The sequence below is a fragment of the Bombina bombina genome, chromosome 4 (genome assembly GCF_027579735.1).
Source record: "Bombina bombina isolate aBomBom1 chromosome 4, aBomBom1.pri, whole genome shotgun sequence".
NCBI classification, from domain to species: domain Eukaryota; kingdom Metazoa; phylum Chordata; class Amphibia; order Anura; family Bombinatoridae; genus Bombina; species Bombina bombina.
In genome coordinates, this window is record NC_069502.1 from 1,019,676,713 (window position 1) to 1,019,700,454 (window position 23,742).

Here is a 23,742-nt window from a genome sequence, read left to right on the forward strand (position 1 = left end):
GATAGATATTTGTAGTTTATTTAATTTATTGATAGTGTAGGTGTATTTGTAACTTAGGTTAGGATTTATTTCACAGGTAATTGGGTAATTATTTTAACTAGGTAGCTATTAAATAGTTCATAACTATTTAATAGCTATTATACCTAGTTAAAATAATTAACAATTTACCTGTAAAATAAATATAAACCCTAACATAGCTATAATGTAATTATTAATTATATTGTAGCTATCTTAGGGTTTATTTTATAGGTAAGTATTTAGATTTAAATAGGAATATTTTAATTAATAATATTAATATTAGATTTATTTTAATAAGAGTTTAGTTAGGATGTTAGAGTTAGATAGGGTTATTATACTTAATATATATATAATATAATAACGATATTAACTATATTAACCCTAATATAATTAGGGTTAATATAGTTAATATAGCTGGCGGCGGTGTAGGGGGATTAGATTAGGGGTTAATACATTTATTATAGGTGGCCGCGGTGTAGGGGGATGTAGATTGTAGGCAAAAGAGCAGTTTACTTTGTGACAAAGCCCCGCCAAAAGCCCTTTTAAGGGCTGGCAAAAGAGCTGTTACTTTGGGGCAATGCCACGCAAAAAGCCCTTTTCAGGGCTATTTGTAGGGTTAGACTTAGGTTTAGTGGTAGGGATAGTTTAGTATTTTAGGGGATAAATAATTTAATATAGATGGCGGCGGTGTAGGGGGATTAGATTAGGGGTTAATAATTTTAAAATAGATAGCGGCGGGGTAGGGGCTCACTTTAGGGGGTAGGTAAGGTAGATGGCGGCGGTGTTAGGGGCTCACTTTAGGGGGTTAGAGATTTAATATAGCTGGCAGTGGTTTAGGGGTTAATAACTTTATTAGGTAGCGGCGGGCTCCGGGAGCGGCGGTTTAGGGGTTAATACATATTTTATTGTTAGGCTAGTGAGGGGGGATAGCGGATAGAGGGTTAGACGTGTCGGGCTATGTTAGGGAGGCGTGTTAGACAGTGCGGGTGATTTAGACTTTAGTCAGGTTTTGTAGGCGCCGGCAGTTTCTAACGTGCCGCAAGTCACTGGCGACGCCAGAAATTTGTACTTGCGCAGATTTCTGGACATCGCTGGTTTATCTGACTTACGGCACGTTAGCATCTGACGGCGCAGTATATGGGATAGCTCGAGTTGCGAGCTGAAACTCCGGGCGACGCGGGTTCCCTCGCTTGCGCCGCAAACTACGATCTATATCGGATCGCGCCCCTAGTATATGGGCTTAGTCAGTAACATAAATATTGCTCGAGCTTAGATAGAATCAGCTGCAAACATGGCACACTGCCTCGGACAGCTGACAGTGTGACTGCTAAGGATAATAGTATAGAAGCCATTATAATAAGCACTTGCCTTACATAATGGCAGACATAAAGGAGGTATAACATAAAGGGTTAGATTACAACTGGAGCATTAATTTATTGCACACATGAAAATGGGCAAATTTGCCTGTTAATAACAATAAATAACCAGCCATTACAAGTGGCTGGTTATCGTTACCACAAGCTCGTAATAGCAATTTGGACTCATAAAATTAAACAGAAATCAGATCTCTGCTTAATTTTATAAATGTCCCCCAGTTGGCCCCAAAATACAGTGGTGTACAGTTTATTAAAAAAAAAAATTGTAGCATTTTTATTTTTTTATAAAATAACTGCAAGAAGCAGTTATGAGGACAGAAAGTTGGCGGTTGTCAGGTGTTAGAAAAAAAAGCGTCATTGAAAAAGTGCCTTTACATTGCGCTCTATGGGTATGGGTGTGTTTCCAGTAAATATATAGGTACAGTATATGCTTAGAATTGATAAGAGAAATACATTTTAATACAGTATGCTCTAACTGAATCATGAAAGAAAATGTCTGGTCTTCATGTCCTTTTAAGTATTGAAAATATAAGTGTAAAGGTTTAACTTTGATAAAGCACTTTAGTTTAATAAAAGTAATAGGCACTGCCATGTTTGAACTAGTTCTATTGTTATCCCTGTTTGTGCAAACAATCTGGATGCTGTCCTTGCCTGGACAGTATTTTTATTGGCTATTTTATATCTACCCCTAATTCTCCTCAGCAGGAAGTATAAATAACTAAAGTTATAAAATGGTGGTATCCATTATTTTATCGAAACTCAGTGGAATTTTAAGAGCTAAATTACAGGAGAAGGTGGTAAAATAAATAATGAACATATTTTTAAAATACACGTAAATAAACATTTATATTACAATATTATACTGTTAAATGTCCCTTTAAAATGTATTATTTTCTAAAGCCTAGGTATTAGTAACTAAATGGTGATAGGGGGATTTAAGTGATTGCGGGTCCTTTTAGGTTTCTTATAAGAACATTTTAGGAATTTCCTTTATTTTCTTTCTTACAAGTAAATAGTAGTTAAATACTATTGTAACAAGGTATTGTTTAAATGTATTTGCTGTCTGTTCAAAGCACATGCTGCCTCAACTATATTGTCTGTATTGATTAGTAGGGACTCCTTACACTATTACTAACAATCTGCTTGTCTGAACAAGCTCTGTAAATGTTTCACACAAATGTGCTATTACCTAGGTTCCTTTATCTTGTTAATTGCTTTTCTGAGCTTTGTGGATAAGAAGTATAATGTATAGTTAAAAGATTGCTGGACTATCTTCTATACATGAAAATAAATGTAACTAAGAATGAACTAATGATACCATGAACTCAGCAATCGTTATGGATGGAAAGATTATTATTTTTCTATAGAAAACTAGTGAATAGTTTCTACATAAGAGGCACATATGTTTCAGTATTATTAGTTATCTTTATAAATGCAGGACTTATAATTAGCACTTGTAACAATTCAATATGTGGTGAGCAAGAATGGTTATATTTATGACAGGTTTTTAAAAAAGAAGAAAGAAAAATCTTTAATGAGTTATTAATTGATTTAATTTATTGTGTTATTTATAGAAACTTGATTTTGCTTTGCGTTTGAGATATATATATATAGATATATACACAGAGAGAGAGAGAGAGAGAGAGAGGGAGAGAGAGAGAGAGAGGGAGAGGGAGAGAGAGAGAGAGAGAGAGGGAGAGAGAAAGAGGGAGAAAGAAATCATTACACAGAGATATTATTACAAACAATCACCTAGATTACGAGTTTTGCATTAGAGGCTATGCGGTGCTAACAAGCAGTTTTCCCTCACCACTCACTTACCTGATATTACTAGTTTTCAGAAACCCGTCGTGACAAGAAGTGAGTGTTGAGCAAAATGTTGCTCCAAATCTCACTCCAATACCAGCGCTGCTCGTGCATGATTTCCCCATAGGAATCAACGGGGAGAGCCTGCTGAAAAAAAGTCCAAAACCTGCCAAAAAGCAGCGTATAACCCACTAACGCAGCCCCATTGATTCCTATGGGGAAATAAAATTTAAGTCTACACCTAACACCATAAAATGAACCCCGAGTCTAAACACCCCTAATCTTACATTTATTAATCCCTAATCTGCCACCCCCAACATCGCCGACACCTACATTATACTTATTAACCCCTAATCTGCCGCTCCGGACACTGCTGCCACCTACATTATACTTATTAACCCCTAATCTGCTGCCCCCAACATTGCCGAACCCTACATTACATTTATTAACCCCTACTCTGCCACCCCCAATGTCGCCGCCACCTACCTTCACTTATTAACCCCTAATCTGCCGTCCCCAAAGTCGCCGCCACTATAATAAACATATTAACCCCTAAACCGCCGCACTCCCGGCTTGCAAACATTAGTTAAATATTAATAACCAATAATCTGCCGGCCCTAACATTGTCACCACCTACCTACATTTATTAATCCCTAATCTGCCGTCCCCAACGTCACCGCCACTATATTAAAGTTATTAACCCCTAAACCTAACACCCCCTAGCTTAATTATAATTAAAAGAAATCGAAATAAATATTCCTATCATTAACTAAATTATTCCTATTTAAAACTAAATACTTACCTATAAAATAAACCCTAAGATAGCTACAATATAACTAATAGTTACATTGTAGCTATCTTAAGATTTATTTTTATTTTACAGGCAAGTTTGTATTTATTTTAACTAGGTAGAATAGTTACTAAATAGTTATTAACTATTTACTAACTACCTAGCTAAAATAAATACAAAAGTACTTGTAAAATAAAACCTAACCTAAGTTACAATTACACCTAACACTACACTATAATTAAATTAATTCCCTAAATTAAATACAATTAAATACAATTAACTAAAATGAGCTAAAGTACCAAAAAAACAAACACTAAATTACAGAAAATAATAAACAAATTACAAGATTTTTAAACTAATTACACCTAATCTAATCCCCCTAATAAAATAAAAATGCCCCCTCAAAATAAAAAGCCCTACCCTACTCTAAATTACAAATAACCCTAAAAAAGGGCCTTTTGCGGGGCATTGCCCCAAAATAATCAGCTCTTTTACCTGTAAAAAAAATACTAATCCCCCCAATATTAAAACCCACCACACACACAACCAACCCTACTCTAAAACCCACCCAATACCCCCTTAAAAAAACCTAACACTAACCCCTTGAATATCACCTTACCGGGAGAAGTCTTCATCCAACCGGGCTGAAGTCCTCAACAAAGCCGGGAAAAGTCTTCATCCAAGCTGGGCGAAGTGGTCCTCCAGACGGGCAGAAGTCTTCATCCAGACGGCATCTTCTATCTTCATCCATCCGGCGCGGAGCGGGTCCATATTCAAGACATCCGACGTGGAGCATCCTCTTCACCCAATGGCTAACACTGAATGAAGGTTCCTTTAAATTATGTCATCCAAGATGGCGTCCCTTCAAATCTGATTGGCTGATAGAATTCTATCAGCCAATCGGAATTAAGGTAGAAAAAATCCTATTGGCTGATGCAATCAGCCAATAGGATTGAGCTGGCACTCTATTGGCTGATTGGAACAGCCAATAGAATGTCAGTTTTTTTAAGGGGGTATTGGTTGGGTTTTATAGTAGGGTTGGTTGTGTGGGTGGTGGGTTTTAATGTTGGGGGGGATTTGCAATTTTTTTTACAGGTAAAAGAGCTGATTACTTTAAGGGCTATTTGTAATTTAGTGTAGGGTCTGGCTTTTTTATTTTGGTGGGGCTTTTTTATTTTGTTAGGGTGATTAGATTAGGTGTAATTAGTTTAAAAATCTTGTAATTTGTTTATTATTTTCTGTAATTTAGTGGGGGTTTTTTTTGGTACTTTAGCTAATTTTATTTAACTGTATTTAATTTAGGGAATTAATTTAATTATAGTGTAGTGTTAGGCGTAATTGTAACTTAGGTTAGGTTTTATTTTACAGGTACTTTTGTATTTATTTTAGCTATTTAGTAACTATTCTACCTAGTTAAAATAAATACATACTTGCCTGTAAAATAAAAATAAACCCTAAGCTAGCTACAATGTAACTATTAGTTATATTGTAGCTAGCTTAGGGTTTATTTTATAGGTAAGTATTTAGTTTTAAATAGGAATAATTTAGTTAATGATAGGAATATTTATTTTGATTTCTTTTAATTATATTTAAGTTAGGGGGAGTTAGGGTTAGACTTAGATTTAGGGGTTAATAACTTTAGTATAGTGGCAGCGACATTGGAGTGGCAGATTAGGGGTTAATAAATGTAGGTAGGTGTCGCCGATGTTAGGGATGGCATATTAGGGGTTAATAATATTTAACTAATTTTTGCGAGGGGGGAGTGTGGCGGTTTAGGGGATAATATATTTATTATAGTGGCGGCGATGTCCGGTTCGGCAGATTAGGGGTTAAAACGTAAGTGGATTTTCGGTATTTCCAAGTCTGGCCAAAAAAGTGAGCATTGAGCCTGTACCTTCAAGACTCGTAATACCAGCGGGCGTTAAAAAGCATCATTAGGACCTCTTAATGCTACTTTTTAAGCCTAACACACAACTCGTAATCTAGCCGAATGTATGTGTGTGTATATATACAGTATATATACTGTATATATATATATATATATATATATACTGTATATTTATATATATATATATGTATAGTTTTTGACACACACATATATATATGAATATATATATATATATATATATATATATATATATACACACACACACACACATACGTCAAAAATGAATCACAGAGTCCAAAGAGTGTTGTAGTTATTCATATTATTAGTATACTGCTATTAGATATTAATTCATATAAATCAACACCAAGGCAGATTTTAATTATTTATATGTGATAATCTTTTTTTGGTGACCCACTAAAGATTGGTTTGTAAATATTCCTCAAAGTCAGATATGTAGAATTAGAAGAACTTGTACAGATGAGGATGTACTGTATTTTTGAAACAAGCAGAAGTTCTTAAAGGAGGTCTATGAAAAATAATTGCAGGGAGTAGAACTGAAATTGAGATTTCCATCATGTTAGAAATACTGATAGGAGAGAGAATGCCTTTGCAGGGTAAATAAAAGGCTAATATGAAAAAGAAAGGATAGGAATGGTTACCTCAAGTATGAAGGTTGCTATCTAAAAAATGGTTAGAAAATATTCCAAAATGTCAGGCTTGTAGGATTTAAGAATGATAAGGGGTGGCGATTCCACCTCTGGAGGTGCGCTATATGTCACACAATCCGGGTCCCAAATGGTTAACTAAAAAGGATGATGATGCAGGCTGCTCTCCCGAATACACAACGATGACAGCAAGAAACTTCCTGGAGTGGGAAAAAAGAGGCGCCAAAATAGGGTGATATTGTATAGACAAACTGACGTGACTGCAAACAGCAAAAGAACTACTCACAAGCAGAGCGGCACTACGGGTGCCAGATACAGCAGACCGGGACCTATTCGTCGCCCGGCAGACAAACACTCAGCTCGATTCTCAGGACAATCACGAGGGATCCTTCCACCAATCCAAACAGCCAATCAGCAGTCAGCTGGAACACACACCTTCCACTGTAACGATACTCTATTGGCGTTTGGACAAATCAAAGCGGCAACTCACGCCAAAAAGTCCAAAAATAGGGCGGAAAAACTTGGAAAGGACTCCAAAGGGGTATATAATTAAAACTGTTTATTTAAAAGTTTTAAAACACATGCAACGCGTTTCTCGGCTACGCAGAGCCGTTTCATCAGGTAATAGTGTGCATGTACACACCTGTAGTATATAAACCCCTCTGGACCAATCAGAATGCAGTTTTGCGACACTCCCCTATTGCTAGTAATCTTATATCCCCAATATGCAAAATAAACATCTAAGGGTGAATATTTAAGAATTAACAGTGTAAAAAATACAATACACATTGAAATTAAATTTTAAGTTTTTAAATGCTCGGTTTGCGATATTGCACCCATTTATATCGATGCACTCGCAGCTAAAACTGCCAAAATAAACCAATTTGTAAATAAATAAACTTTGTCACTCTGATAGATATTATAAAACCATAATACAAAATATTATAATTTAGCATTTACGATTTTCTTGATGCATGTTTGATGAACTACATGTAAACATATAAAAATATGAAAATATTACATGTGGTAGAATCGTACCAGAAATATTATGATTTATACATATACAATTGATCTAATGCATATTTACAGGACTATATAAGAACATATAGACATATTACCATTTTTTTAAAAATCCAACATCTCTCTTCCTATTTCTATTAATAGGTACCTACTGTAATCATTACACGTGAATATAAGGGGATAAGGGGTGGCGATTCCACCTCTGGAGGTGCGCTATATGTCACACAATCCGGGTCCCAAATGGTTAACTAAAAAGGATGATGATGCAGGCTGCTATCCCGAATACACAACGATGACAGCAAGAAACTTCCTGGAGTGGGAAAAAAGAGGCGCCAAAATAGGGTGATATTGTATAGACAAACTGACATGACAGCAAACAGCAAAAGAACTACTCACAAGCAGAGCGGCACTACGGGTGCCAGATACAGCAGACCGGGACCTATTCGTCGCCCGGCAGACAAACACTCAGCTCGATTCTCAGGACAATCACGAGGGATCCTTCCACCAATCCAAACAGCCAATCAGCAGTCAGCTGGAACACACACCTTCCACTGTAACGATACTCTATTGGCGTTTGGACAAATCAAAGCGGTAACTCACGCCAAAAAGTCCAAAAATAGGGCGGAAAAACTTGGAAAGGACTCCAAAGGGGTATATAATTAAAACTGTTTATTTAAAAGTTTTAAAACACATGCAACGCGTTTCTCGGCTACGCAGAGCCGTTTCATCAGGTAATAGTGTGCATGTACACACCTGTAGTATATAAACCCCTCTGGACCAATCAGAATGCAGTTTTGCGACACTCCCCTATTGCTAGTAATCTTATATCCCCAATATGCAAAATAAACATCTAAGGGTGAATATTTAAGAATTAACAGTGTAAAAAATACAATACACATTGAAATTAAATTTTAAGTTTTTAAATGCTCGGTTTGCGATATTGCACCCATTTATATTGATGCACTCGCAGCTAAAACTGCCAAAATAAACCAATTTGTAAATAAATAAACTTTGTCACTCTGATAGATATTATAAAACCATAATACAAAATATTATAATTTAGCATTTACGATTTTCTTGATGCATGTTTGATGAACTACATGTAAACATATAAAAATATGAAAATATTACATGTGGTAGAATCGTACCAGAAATATTATGATTTATACATATACAATTGATCTAATGCATATTTACAGGACTATATAAGAACATATAGACATATTACCATTTTTTTAAAAATCCAACATCTCTCTTCCTATTTCTATTAATAGGTACCTACTGTAATCATTACACGTGAATATCTCTGGAAAATATATATATTATCCTAATAGGATATATATATTAATTAATATCTATTAGGATAATATATATATTTTCCAGAGATATTCACGTGTAATGATTACAGTAGATACCTATTAATAGAAATAGGAAGAGAGAATAGGAAGCTGAGTGTTTGTCTGCCGGGCGACGAATAGGTCCCGGTCTGCTGTATCTGGCACCCATAGTGCCGCTCTGCTTGTGAGTAGTTCTTTTGCTGTTTGCTGTCACGTCAGTTTGTCTATACGATATCACCCTATTTTGGCGCCTCTTTGTTCCCACTCCAGGAAGTTTCTTGCTGTCAGGATTTGAGAATCTAGTTCTGAAACAAGCAGAAGCACCTAAAGGTACATATATAATATAATTTGCCTCATCTTTTGCTAACCTATTTATGGGTTAGTGGGAACTGTCCCAAGTCTATGGAGATAGTAATCCTTTCTCCCACAAATTTAAGGTTTATAAAAAGATATATAGATGACTTGATATTTGTTTTGGATGGCACGGTCATGGAGGTAAATGAATTTTCTAAATTGAATTTCAATCAGGTAGGCTTGCTATTCACATTTTCTACTAACACTAATAAAATGTCATACCTAGATTCGGTATTTAAGGGCAATGTGATTGATGAATGTATGTAAAGTGCAATTTTTTGTAAACCTCTAAAAGTGAATTATTTGCTCCATGCTGACAATGCTCATTCGAAGTATTCTGGATTTGGTCTGATACAGAGAAATTGCACTGATGATGACTTTTTTACTCAGGAGAGTGCTTGTTTGAAAGAGAGATTTGTGGAAAGAGGCTATAGGTCAGGAGTGATTGATAGGGCCTTCTAAAAAGTCAGGGAAATTAATTGACAAGATCTATTGATGGAAAAAAAAGTGGTAGAAAAAGAGGACACAGTAGGGATAAGTTAACTTTTATCACCCCGTTCAGCAATCAATATGATAAAATAGTTAACATTGTGAAACACAATCTACCTATACTAAGAGGAGATGGTGATTTACAAGAATTGGTTAAAAATGGATGGTGCTTAGTCCCAAAGTGGAACCACACTCTGGATAATTATTTGTCACCTACTATGGTAAAAACTAACAAACAAGCACCAAGCTTGGTTGAACTGCAAGGGCCATTATAAGTGTGGTGCAATAAATTGTAAGGCATGCAGTCACATTTTGGTAACAAAGCAATTCCAATCCAAGATTACTCAATGAGTATATGATCTGATAAACTGCACTAATTGTAAGACTAGCTATGTGGTCTATCTCATTAATTGTATTGAGTGTAAAAAACAGTATGTTAGTTTGACCACTAGGGAGGTAAGGTTTCGTATCAGAGAAGATTTGAATGACATTTCTACCTCTAACCCATGCTCAACATTGGCTGCTCACTTTATAGAACAACATGATTGTGATGTAAATTATTTTAAGAGAATGGTAATAGATAAGGTTAGGAGACCTCCAGGAGGAGGCAATATTAATGTCGTCTTTTCAAGTACGGAAGCATTTTGGATCTTCGCCCTTCATACCAGGATACATTTAGGGTTTAACACTAAAGTTAACAACATGAATGTTTGGCATTAAAAAATCTAAAAAATGAAAAACGTAAAAAGTTTTTGTTTGTAAAATAATTGACAAATTATAAACATTTAAACCTAAAGAGTGGATATCAGTGAGAGCATATGTAATAATAGTATTATGAGGTATAGGTGGTGAAACAGACAGTCATACATTAATGTGGTATATAGGATTATATTGAGTGCTTCAAATTGTAATGAAGGTTACATTTGATATATTTTTGTAACTTAGATTTGAGAATAATAGAATTTGAAGGATATTAATAAAATCTACTAATATATAGACTTCTGTGCGGCGGAAAATTTTATTTCAGTTTGTTTCAAAACCGATTCAGATTTTTTAGAATTTCCTTTTTTAGATTGATACGTAATTCGGATACATTCAAATGTATTCATTTCAGATTAATTTGGACTTGAATAAATTTGAATGTATTCGGTTCAGATTCGATTCGTAAATTTGGAAGTTCGGTTTCTGTTAGGTGGGATGTGCTGTGTATTACACTAGTATTATGTACTATAATATTAGGTGTAACCCATCTAACTTAACATAAGTGCCCATGAACAGAGCTAGCAGAGTGATATAACCTAATATACTGTACAATACTAGTGTAATTGTGATTAGTCCATGGCCATTCAAATGTAACAAATAAATCCGAACTAATTCAGATTTATTTGTTAGTTTCGTTGCTAGAGAAATTCAGAAATTCAAATTGATTCGAAGCTCCGAATTTGACAAATTTGTCCGAATTTCGATTCAGAACAAAACGAAACGCACATGTCTACTAATATATATCAACTAAGTACAGTGAATGTACATGAGCATGAGAGGCATATGGCCTCTTAAGGGTTAAGATTTTCCAAGATGGCAATGTGAACCAATCAAATTCTGTGGGTTACTTTATTAAGATGCAGGTTTGCTAGGTATGATTAGGCTTCTGAGGACAGTGCAACCCGAAACATGTTAAGCCCTTCTGTATACTTGCAAGTATAATTATTATCTATCGGCTAGATTACGAGTTTTGCAGTAAGAGCGGCTCGGTACTAACTTGCAAGTTATTTCCACTGCTCTCCTCCCTATAGTGCTGCTATTACAGGTTTTCATAAACCCGGCGTTAGCAGGCAATAAGCGAGTGTTGAGCAAAATTGAGCTTGATACCACACTCAAATACCAGCGCTGCTTTGAGCTGGTTTTACGTGCTCGTGCACGATTTCCCCATAGAGATCAATGGGGAGAGCCGGCTAGAAAAAGCCTAACACCTGCAATAAAGGAGCGTAAAGCTCCGTAACACAGCCCCATTGACTCATATGGGGAAACAAAATTTATGTTTACATCTAACACCCTAACATAAACCCGAGTCTAAACACCCCTAATCTGCTGCCCCCGACATCGCCAACACCTACATTACACTTATTACCCCTAATCTGCCACCCCTAACATCGCCGACACCTACATTATACTTACTAACCCCTAATCTGCCGCCCCCAACATCGCCACCACTATACTAAAGTTAAAAAACCCTAAACCTAACCCTAAGTCTAACCCTAAACCTAACACCCCTAACTTTAATATAATTAAAATAAATCTAAATAAAAATTACTATCATTATCTAAATAATTCCTATTTAAATCTAAATACTTACCTATAAAATAAACCCTAAGCTAGCTACAATATAACTAATAGTTACATTGTAGCTAGCTTAGGTTTTATTTTTATTTCAAAGGTAAGTTTGTATTTATTTTAACTAGGTAGACTAGTTACTAAATAGTTATTAACTATTTACTAACTACCTAGTTAAAATAAATACAAATTTACCTGTTAAATAAACCTAACCTGAGTTACACTAACATCTAAACTTACACTACAATTAAATAAATTAGAAAGTACACTCGTGTGGCGCTTACCGTTCCTGCGGGGGTTATGGTCCGTTTCTGAGCAGCGTCACTTCGGCGTGTCTATGTGTAGTATCCGTACTACTCCTCCATGCAGCTAGCACTGTTGGTTCCGGAAGTAGGGAGCCCAGCCGTCACGCCTCTGTCAAAGGCGCAATAGTGATTCACAGTATACAAGAGTTTGTTGCGGCTGCAGGGCTACAAACCTACTTAGTCCTCAAGAAAAGATGGGGGACAGTACAAAGGAGAATAAAAGTAAAAAGGCTTTATTCAAAAAACACTTAAAAGCAAAAAAGAGCCATAGCTCTAACAAACGCTTACACTGACAATTAAGGGGTAACAGTGCAGCACAGCAGACATGTTTCGTGTGTCTTAGCACACTTGTTCACTGCTATGTTATTGCTGCCACTGCTACTCCTATTTAAAGGAACAACACTCTTCAATTAAAAACAAAAAAGTTAACCCCTTAATGTCATATTAGTTTTGAAATATACCGTATTATTGTCAGGCTGTGAGGGCACAATAGAGGGAACAATAGAGGGAACACTGATTACAGATATATTAACATAAAGATAACAATGATGATTAGGAAAATTACCTAAACATAAACCTAAATGAATGTATGTTTGTTTATAAAGCCTATATATATATATAAATCTGAAAAAGTTCCCTTGTTTTCCCTTTTACTGGTAATATTACTAATGTATTACAAAATTTGAAGAAGGAAAAGGAATTAAAGTTATATTGGCTATTCAAACACTGATATTTATATACTTATTCTTTGGTTGTTAATAGTGTAAACCTCTATGTAATGTGATGCAGTTGGGTGTTCAGTTAACTATTTTGTTTTATTTACATCCCTGATATTTGTTATTAGACAGACAAATACATGTCAGCACACAAAGAGAGTTTTCAAATAAATGTTAAAGATAATTAAATGAAAAAATTAAATGAAAAAATTAACATCACTCTCTTTGTTAATGCCATGTGGATGTCTTGTATTCAGTAGAAAGATCCATTGGGCTTCCTTATAGTCCAGCCTTTGGATCCTATCACCACCCCTTTTATGTGGTGGTACATGGTCAATTGCCTGTATGTACATAAGGGCAGCATTACCGGAATGTTCAGACTTGAAGTGTCTTGCTACTGGGGTAAATATGTCTGGGTCTTCAATGTCCCTAATGTGTTCCTGGGCTCTGTCCCTAACAAGGCGTTTGGTTTTCCCGACATATTGTATATTGCACCCCCTGCAGGTCAATAAATAGATGACATGATTCGATTTACAGTTTAGATTATATCTAATGTTATATGTACGGTTTGTTGTTGTGGAAGTAAAGTTCATTCCTTCCACTACATGACTGCAGGTTTTGCACTTTTGTGCCCTGCACTTGAAAAAACCAAATCTTTGTGGGAGCCAAGTACGAGTGTTTACACTTGCTAAGTCAGATGGTGCTATTATGTTGCCAATTGTCTTACTTTTTCTTGCCACATATCTACACCCCTCTACTGCTATATGTTCTAAGCTTGTGTCTGTTGCAAGTATTGGTAAAGATTGTTTAATAATATCACAAATTTTGTGATATTCCAAACTATAAGGAGTACTGAACACTAATTTACTCTCCCTTTGTTTATTTTGTTTGTTGAAACTTTGTTTATTAGTTTTACGCTTATATATCAAAAGATTTTCCCTGGGAATTTTTTCCACATCTTCCTTAGTTTTTTTCAGCAATGGCAGTGGATAGTTTCTTTGCAAGAGCCTGTCTTCTAATATTTGGCATTGTTTTTCAAAGGTTTGTCTGTCTGAGCAAAGTCTCTTGGTCCTAATATACTGTCCCTTAGGAATTCCTTTTTTAACATGTTGTGGGTGACTAGATTTGTAATTTAGTATAGTATTACCCCCTGTGGGTTTTCTATATACTGAAGTGTTAACAGTTTGTTGTACTGTATCCACTGTGATATCTACATCTAGAAACTCTATATGATCAAGACTGAGCTGTGAGGTAAATTTGAGGTTCATATTGTTAATGTTAATGTTGCTAACAAAATCTCTTGCAAGTTCCACATCTCCATCCCACACCACCAGCAAGTCGTCAATGTATCTGCCATAAAAAATTATATGTTCCTTGTGAGGGTTGCTATCTCCATAGACGTGGGCGGCCTCCCACCACCCCATATAGAGGTTAGCGTAGGAGGGGGCAAACTTTGCCCCCATGGCCGTACCACGTCTCTGAAGATAGCAATGTCCCTCAAAAAGAAAATAATTGTGTGTTAAAAGAAATTCTACTGCCGTCAAAAGAAAATAAATAATATCTTTATTATAATTAGAAAAATTATTCAAAAAATATGACAGAGCCTCCAACCCCTGGTGGTGTGGGATAGAGGTATACAATGCAGTGACATCTATTGTCATTAGACAATATGTTTCTTTCCATGTTAAGTTGTTCATATGTTGAAGGACATCCGTGGAGTCCTTGATGTAACTCATCAAGTTTCCAACCAAGGGTTGGAGATACGAGTCTACCAACTCAGACAGGGGTTCAAGTAACGAACCCACCCCTGAGATGATTGGTCGGCCTGGTGGCTCTTTACTGTCCTTGTGTAATTTTGGTACAAAATAAAAAATTGGAGTATAAGGTGTGGATGGTAGTAATGTTTCAAAAAATGACTCTGAAAAAGCTCCTACTTGTTTACCCAGGGTTAAAATATCCTCTAATTTATCCCTAAATTTCTTTGTAGGGTTAAATGTTAGTTTTGTGTAGACATCTTCCTCATTTAATTGTCTGTAAGCCTCTTTGGTATAGTAGTCACGATTCATTATCACTACATTCCCTCCTTTGTCAGATTCCTTGATCACTATCTGCCTGTTGTTTTTTAGAGATTTGAGGGCTAGATTTTGTTCTTTGGTTAGGTTATGCAAATATCTTTCCTTATTTTTGCTAGTTTTCTCTCTCTGTATTTTATCGCATAGTTGTTTTAATTTGTGTTCTACTGTGCGTTGGAATACATCAATGCCTTGACTTCTGCTGTTTATAGGATAGAATTTGCTTTTTGTCATACTGGGCCTAAAGTGTGGAACAGCCGCTGTGTGTTGTTCTGATATATCTGTGTTGAGCATAGTGGTGAGATCGAAAACAGAACATTGTTCACTGAAAGGGAGGCTACGGGTGTCAATCAAAAAGTCAGTTTGGTTTTCAGTTTGTTCCGCCTCTGCCGTGGCTGTTTGTTCCTGTTCGGCACTGTCCCGACTAAAATGATTTTTTAAAGTGAGTTTTCTCACAAATTTATTAACGTCATGGACAGTGCCGAACAGGTCAAAGTGAGTCGTGGGTGCAAACCCCAATCCTAGACCCATAACCTCTATCTCAGTGGCTGTTAAATCATAATCAGATAAGTTTATTACATTTTTTATATATATTTCCTCTGTTGGTTTCGTGTCTGGTATCTGATTCCCCTTCCCTTTCTTCTGTTTACGTCTCCCCCTACTGCCCCTTCTGGTTTTTTTATTTTTGATTTTGTCCCTGTGCGCTGTTCGTTTTTTGACACATTGTCACTGTTATCTGTTGGTACATCTAATACTGACACTGATTCTGTGATCATTAGTTCTTCATTGGAATCGTGCTCTGAGGTGTCAACATCGTATTCAGTTTCCACAAATTGTACTTTTTTACCTGTGCCTTTTTTTGGCTGAATATCAGTTTTATTTTTGTGAAAACTATAAGTAGGACGTTGACCTCTCACACCACTCTGCCATCTATAAACTTTATTAAACTCATAATCCCTCTTATCCCTTGACAATTTTTGTTTCTTGAACTCCCATAAATCCTTTGTAAATTTTGCCATATTGGCTTCAAACTTATTATCATAGGATTTAAAGTCTTTGTCATTTTGGAACTGTTGTAGATCTTTCTGTACTGTTTTAATAAAGTCTATAGACTCCTTCCTTTGTTCTTTTTTAAATTCAATTAACAGTTCCATCAGGGCAAAAGAACATGCATCCAGGATTTGGTTCCATTTTCTAATAAAGTCCATGTCATGTACTAGGAAGGAGGGGAATTTTCTTATTCTGAGTCCCCTAGGAATTCTCTTTTGGCGTTTATATAAAAGAAAAGTTTTGATGTCCAAGTCCAGTTTGATGTCTTTTCTCCTTAATTCATCCATTTGGAAAAATAGCCCATCTAACGTATTATCATTTTCCAATAGGATTTTATCTACATCCTCATCATAGGCTTGCAAAGTTGCTTCCAAGTTCGTAAATACAAAGCCCTCCTGTGTGTCTGTCATAGTAATACAGTAATTTATTTTGGATTTTGTAGGCAATAAGTGTCACAAAAAAGAATAAGCCTGATTACTAAATATTATAACAAAAGTCCGTTATGTAGTAAATAGTACTGTCACTTTGATGTATGTACTGCCCCCGGAGTAATAAAATTGAAAGCTGCTTACTTAGGCGTCCTGTTGCACGCTCAATCCAACAAACGCTTATCCAGCTCAGTCTTCTAATGCGACCCTTACCCCCTCCGGCGTCTTGCAGCCACCACTAAACGACAGGAAAGACAAATAGAAAGTACACTCGTGTGGCGCTTACCGTTCCTGCGGGGGTTATGGTCCGTTTCTGAGCAGCGTCACTTCGGCGTGTCTATGTGTAGTATCCGTACTACTCCTCCATGCAGCTAGCACTGTTGGTTCCGGAAGTAGGGAGCCCAGCCGTCACGCCTCTGTCAAAGGCGCAATAGTGATTCACAGTATACAAGAGTTTGTTGCGGCTGCAGGGCTACAAACCTACTTAGTCCTCAAGAAAAGATGGGGGACAGTACAAAGGAGAATAAAAGTAAAAAGGCTTTATTCAAAAAACACTTAAAAGCAAAAAAGAGCCATAGCTCTAACAAACGCTTACACTGACAATTAAGGGGTAACAGTGCAGCACAGCAGACATGTTTCGTGTGTCTTAGCACACTTGTTCACTGCTATGTTATTGCTGCCACTGCTACTCCTATTTAAAGGAACAACACTCTTCAATTAAAAACAAAAAAGTTAACCCCTTAATGTCATATTAGTTTTGAAATATACCGTATTATTGTCAGGCTGTGAGGGCACAATAGAGGGAACAATAGAGGGAACACTGATTACAGATATATTAACATAAAGATAACAATGATGATTAGGAAAATTACCTAAACATAAACCTAAATGAATGTATGTTTGTTTATAAAGCCTATATATATATATAAATCTGAAAAAGTTCCCTTGTTTTCCCTTTTACTGGTAATATTACTAATGTATTACAAAATTTGAAGAAGGAAAAGGAATTAAAGTTATATTGGCTATTCAAACACTGATATTTATATACTTATTCTTTGGTTGTTAATAGTGTAAACCTCTATGTAATGTGATGCAGTTGGGTGTTCAGTTAACTATTTTGTTTTATTTACATCCCTGATATTTGTTATTAGACAGACAAATACATGTCAGCACACAAAGAGAGTTTTCAAATAAATTTTAAAGATAATTAAATGAAAAAATTAAATGAAAAAATTAACATCACTCTCTTTGTTAATGCCATGTGGATGTCTTGTATTCAGTAGAAAGATCCATTGGGCTTCCTTATAGTCCAGCCTTTGGATCCTATCACCACCCCTTTTATGTGGTGGTACATGGTCAATTGCCTGTATGAACATAAGGGCAGCATTACCGGAATGTTCAGACTTGAAGTGTCTTGCTACTGGGGTAAATATGTCTGGGTCTTCAATGTCCCTAATGTGTTCCTGGGCTCTGTCCCTAACAAGGCGTTTGGTTTTCCCGACATATTGTATATTGCACCCCCTGCAGGTCAATAAATAGATGACATGATTCGATTTACAGTTTAGATTATATCTAATGTTATATGTACGGTTTGTTGTTGTGGAAGTAAAGTTCATTCCTTCCACTACATGACTGCAGGTTTTGCACTTTTGTGCCCTGCACTTGAAAAAACCAAATCTTTGTGGGAGCCAAGTACGAGTGTTTACACTTGCTAAGTCAGATGGTGCTATTATGTTGCCAATTGTCTTACTTTTTCTTGCCACATATCTACACCCCTCTACTGCTATATGTTCTAAGCTTGTGTCTGTTGCAAGTATTGGTAAAGATTGTTTAATAATATCACAAATTTTGTGATATTCCAAACTATAAGGAGTACTGAACACTAATTTACTCTCCCTTTGTTTATTTTGTTTGTTGAAACTTTGTTTATTAGTTTTACGCTTATATATCAAAAGATTTTCCCTGGGAATTTTTTCCACATCTTCCTTAGTTTTTTTCAGCAATGGCAGTGGATAGTTTCTTTGCAAGAGCCTGTCTTCTAATATTTGGCATTGTTTTTCAAAGGTTTGTCTGTCTGAGCAAAGTCTCTTGGTCCTAATATACTGTCCCTTAGGAATTCCTTTTTTAACATGTTGTGGGTGACTAGATTTGTAATTTAGTATAGTATTACCCCCTGTGGGTTTTCTATATACTGAAGTGTTAACAGTTTGTTGTACTGTATCCACTGTGATATCTACATCTAGAAACTCTATATGATCAAGACTGAGCTGTGAGGTAAATTTGAGGTTCATATTGTTAATGTTAATGTTGCTAACAAAATCTCTTGCAAGTTCCACATCTCCATCCCACACCACCAGCAAGTCGTCAATGTATCTGCCATAAAAAATTATATGTTCCTTGTGAGGGTTGCTATCTCCATAGACGTGGGCGGCCTCCCACCACCCCATATAGAGGTTAGCGTAGGAGGGGGCAAACTTTGCCCCCATGGCCGTACCACGTCTCTGAAGATAGCAATGTCCCTCAAAAAGAAAATAATTGTGTGTTAAAAGAAATTCTACTGCCGTCAAAAGAAAATAAATAATATCTTTATTATAATTAGAAAAATTATTCAAAAAATATGACAGAGCCTCCAACCCCTGGTGGTGTGGGATAGAGGTATACAATGCAGTGACATCTATTGTCATTAGACAATATGTTTCTTTCCATGTTAAGTTGTTCATATGTTGAAGGACATCCGTGGAGTCCTTGATGTAACTCATCAAGTTTCCAACCAAGGGTTGGAGATACGAGTCTACCAACTCAGACAGGGGTTCAAGTAACGAACCCACCCCTGAGATGATTGGTCGGCCTGGTGGCTCTTTACTGTCCTTGTGTAATTTTGGTACAAAATAAAAAATTGGAGTATAAGGTGTGGATGGTAGTAATGTTTCAAAAAATGACTCTGAAAAAGCTCCTACTTGTTTACCCAGGGTTAAAATATCCTCTAATTTATCCCTAAATTTCTTTGTAGGGTTAAATGTTAGTTTTGTGTAGACATCTTCCTCATTTAATTGTCTGTAAGCCTCTTTGGTATAGTAGTCACGATTCATTATCACTACATTCCCTCCTTTGTCAGATTCCTTGATCACTATCTGCCTGTTGTTTTTTAGAGATTTGAGGGCTAGATTTTGTTCTTTGGTTAGGTTATGCAAATATCTTTCCTTATTTTTGCTAGTTTTCTCTCTCTGTATTTTATCACATAGTTGTTTTAATTTGTGTTCTACTGTGCGTTGGAATACATCAATGCCTTGACTTCTGCTGTTTATAGGATAGAATTTGCTTTTTGTCATACTGGGCCTAAAGTGTGGAACAGCCGCTGTGTGTTGTTCTGATATATCTGTGTTGAGCATAGTGGTGAGATCGAAAACAGAACATTGTTCACTCACAAGGAACATATAATTTTTTATGGCAGATACATTGACGACTTGCTGGTGGTGTGGGATGGAGATGTGGAACTTGCAAGAGATTTTGTTAGCAACATTAACATTAACAATATGAACCTCAAATTTACCTCACAGCTCAGTCTTGATCATATAGAGTTTCTAGATGTAGATATCACAGTGGATACAGTACAACAAACTGTTAACACTTCAGTATATAGAAAACCCACAGGGGGTAATACTATACTAAATTACAAATCTAGTCACCCACAACATGTTAAAAAAGGAATTCCTAAGGGACAGTATATTAGGACCAAGAGACTTTGCTCAGACAGACAAACCTTTGAAAAACAATGCCAAATATTAGAAGACAGGCTCTTGCAAAGAAACTATCCACTGCCATTGCTGAAAAAAACTAAGGAAGATGTGGAAAAAATTCCCAGGGAAAATCTTTTGATATATAAGCGTAAAACTAATAAACAAAGTTTCAACAAACAAAATAAACAAAGGGAGAGTAAATTAGTGTTCAGTACTCCTTATAGTTTGGAATATCACAAAATTTGTGATATTCTTTACCAATACTTGCAACAGACACAAGCTTAGAACATATAGCAGTAGAGGGGTGTAGATATGTGGCAAGAAAAAGTAAGACAATTGGCAACATAATAGCACCATCTGACTTAGCAAGTGTAAACACTCGTACTTGGCTCCCACAAAGATTTGGTTTTTTCAAGTGCAGGGCACAAAAGTGCAAAACCTGCAGTCATGTAGTGGAAGGAATGAACTTTACTTCCACAACAACAAACCGTACATATAACATTAGATATAATCTAAACTGTAAATCGAATCATGTCATCTATTTATTGACCTGCAGGGGGTGCAATATACAATATGTCGGGAAAACCAAACGCCTTGTTAGGGACAGAGCCCAGGAACACATTAGGGACATTGAAGACCCAGACATATTTACCCCAGTAGCAAGACACTTCAAGTCTGAACATTCCGGTAATGCTGCCCTTATGTTCATACAGGCAATTGACCATGTACCACCACATAAAAGGGGTGGTGATAGGATCCAAAGGCTGGACTATAAGGAAGCCCAATAGATCTTTCTACTGAATACAAGACATCCACATGGCATTAACAAAGAGAGTGATGTTAATTTTTTCATTTAATTTTTTCATTTAATTATCTTTAAAATTTATTTGAAAACTCTCTTTGTGTGCTGACATGTATTTGTCTGTCTAATAACAAATATCAGGGATGTAAATAAAACAAAATAGTTAACTGAACACCCAACTGCATCACATTACATAGAGGTTTACACTATTAACAACCAAAGAATAAGTATATAAATATCAGTGTTTGAATAGCCAATATAACTTTAATTCCTTTTCCTTCTTCAAATTTTGTAATACATTAGTAATATTACCAGTAAAAGGGAAAACAAGGGAACTTTTTCAGATTTATATATATATATAGGCTTTATAAACAAACATACATTCATTTAGGTTTATGTTTAGGTAATTTTCCTAATCATCATTGTTATCTTTATGTTAATATATCTGTAATCAGTGTTCCCTCTATTGTTCCCTCTATTGTGCCCTCACAGCCTGACAATAATACGGTATATTTCAAAACTAATATGACATTAAGGGGTTAACTTTTTTGTTTTTAATTGAAGAGTGTTGTTCCTTTAAATAGGAGTAGCAGTGGCAGCAATAACATAGCAGTGAACAAGTGTGCTAAGACACACGAAACATGTCTGCTGTGCTGCACTGTTACCCCTTAATTGTCAGTGTAAGCGTTTGTTAGAGCTATGGCTCTTTTTTGCTTTTAAGTGTTTTTTGAATAAAGCCTTTTTACTTTTATTCTCCTTTGTACTGTCCCCCATCTTTTCTTGAGGACTAAGTAGGTTTGTAGCCCTGCAGCCGCAACAAACTCTTGTATACAATTAAATAAATTACATTAATTAAATACAATTAACTAAATTACAAAACAAACACTAAATTACACAAAATAAAAAAGAAATTATCAAATATTTAAACTAATTACACCTAATCTAATAGCCCTATGAAAATAAAAAAGTCACCCCAAAATAAAAAAAAACCCTAGCCTAAACTAAACTGCCAATTGCCATTAAAAGGGCCTTTTGCGGAGCATTGCCCCAAAGAAATCAGCTCTTTTACCTGTAAAAAAAAATACAAACAACCCCTTAATAATAAAACCCACCACCCACACAACCAAACCCCCCAAATAAAATCCTATCTAAATAAACCTAAGCTCCCCATTGCCCTGAAAAGGGCATTTGTATGGGCATTGCCCGTAAAAGGGCATTTAGCTCTTTTTCCACCCAAACCCTAAGCTAAAAATAAAACCCACCCAATAAACCCTTAAAAAAGCCTAACATTAACCCCCGAAGATCCACTTACAGTTTTTGAAGACCCGACATCCATCCTCAACGAAGCCCGTAGAGGTCTTCATCTAAGCGGGCCAATGTCTTCATCCAAACGGGTAGAAGTCTTCATCCAGATGGCACCTTCTATCTTTATCCATCCGGCGCAGAGCGCTCCATCTTCAAGACATCCGGCGAGGAGCATCCTCTTCAATCGACGGCTCTTCCAGAATGAAGGTTCCTTTAAGAGACATCATCCAAGATGGTGTCCCTTGAATTCCTATTGGCTGATAGAATTCTATCAGCCAATTGAACAACGGGAACCTGTGGATGACAGATGGAAGAGGCGCCTCATGGGACAAGTATCGTTTGAGGCAGCAAAGGGACACACATAAGCAGCGGACCCCCCACACAGAGTGTTACTCACAAGAGCGGCGGTACAAACGTGTACCCAGACAGGCAGGACGGAACCAAAAGTCGCCCGTCAGACAGGCGTAAGCTCGGTACGCTAGGCAAACGTCACTCAGCAAGCAGCGTCAGAGTAAACCCAGCAGGGGAACCAATAGAGTCGAAGGGTCTTGAGGGAACGTTTTCAGTATGTCTGTGTCAACGCGTTTCAGCCTATATTAAGGCCTTTCTCAAGACTATCAGTTAGTTAGTCTTGAGAAAGGCCTTAATATAGGCTGAAACGCGTTGACACAGACATACTGAAAACGTTCCCTCAAGACCCTTCGACTCTATTGGTTCCCCTGCTGGGTTTACTCTGACGCTGCTTGCTGAGTGACGTTTGCCTAGCGTACCGAGCTTACGCCTGTCTGACGGGCGACTTTTGGTTCCGTCCTGCCTGTCTGGGTACACGTTTGTACCGCCGCTCTTGTGAGTAACACTCTGTGTGGGGGGTCCGCTGCTTATGTGTGTCCCTTTGCTGCCTCAAACGATACTTGTCCCATGAGGCGCCTCTTCCATCTGTCATCCACAGGTTCCCGTTGTCCACTCACCATTTCTGAGAGAGCTGCCTGGATTGCTGTTTGCCGAATCCGCCATCTGCCACATGCTGTGATCATTTGCGCACTTCTATAGAGACTCTGTGTGCTATCTCGGTTCTCTTTAATCTATCAGCCAATTGGAATTAAAGGGTAAAAAATCCTACTGGCTGATGCAATCAGCCAATAGGATGTAGCTCTCATTCTATTGGCTGATTGGAACAGCCAATAGAATGCAAGTTCAATCCTATTGGCTGATTGGATCAGCCAATAGGATTGAATCTCAATCTTATTGGCTGA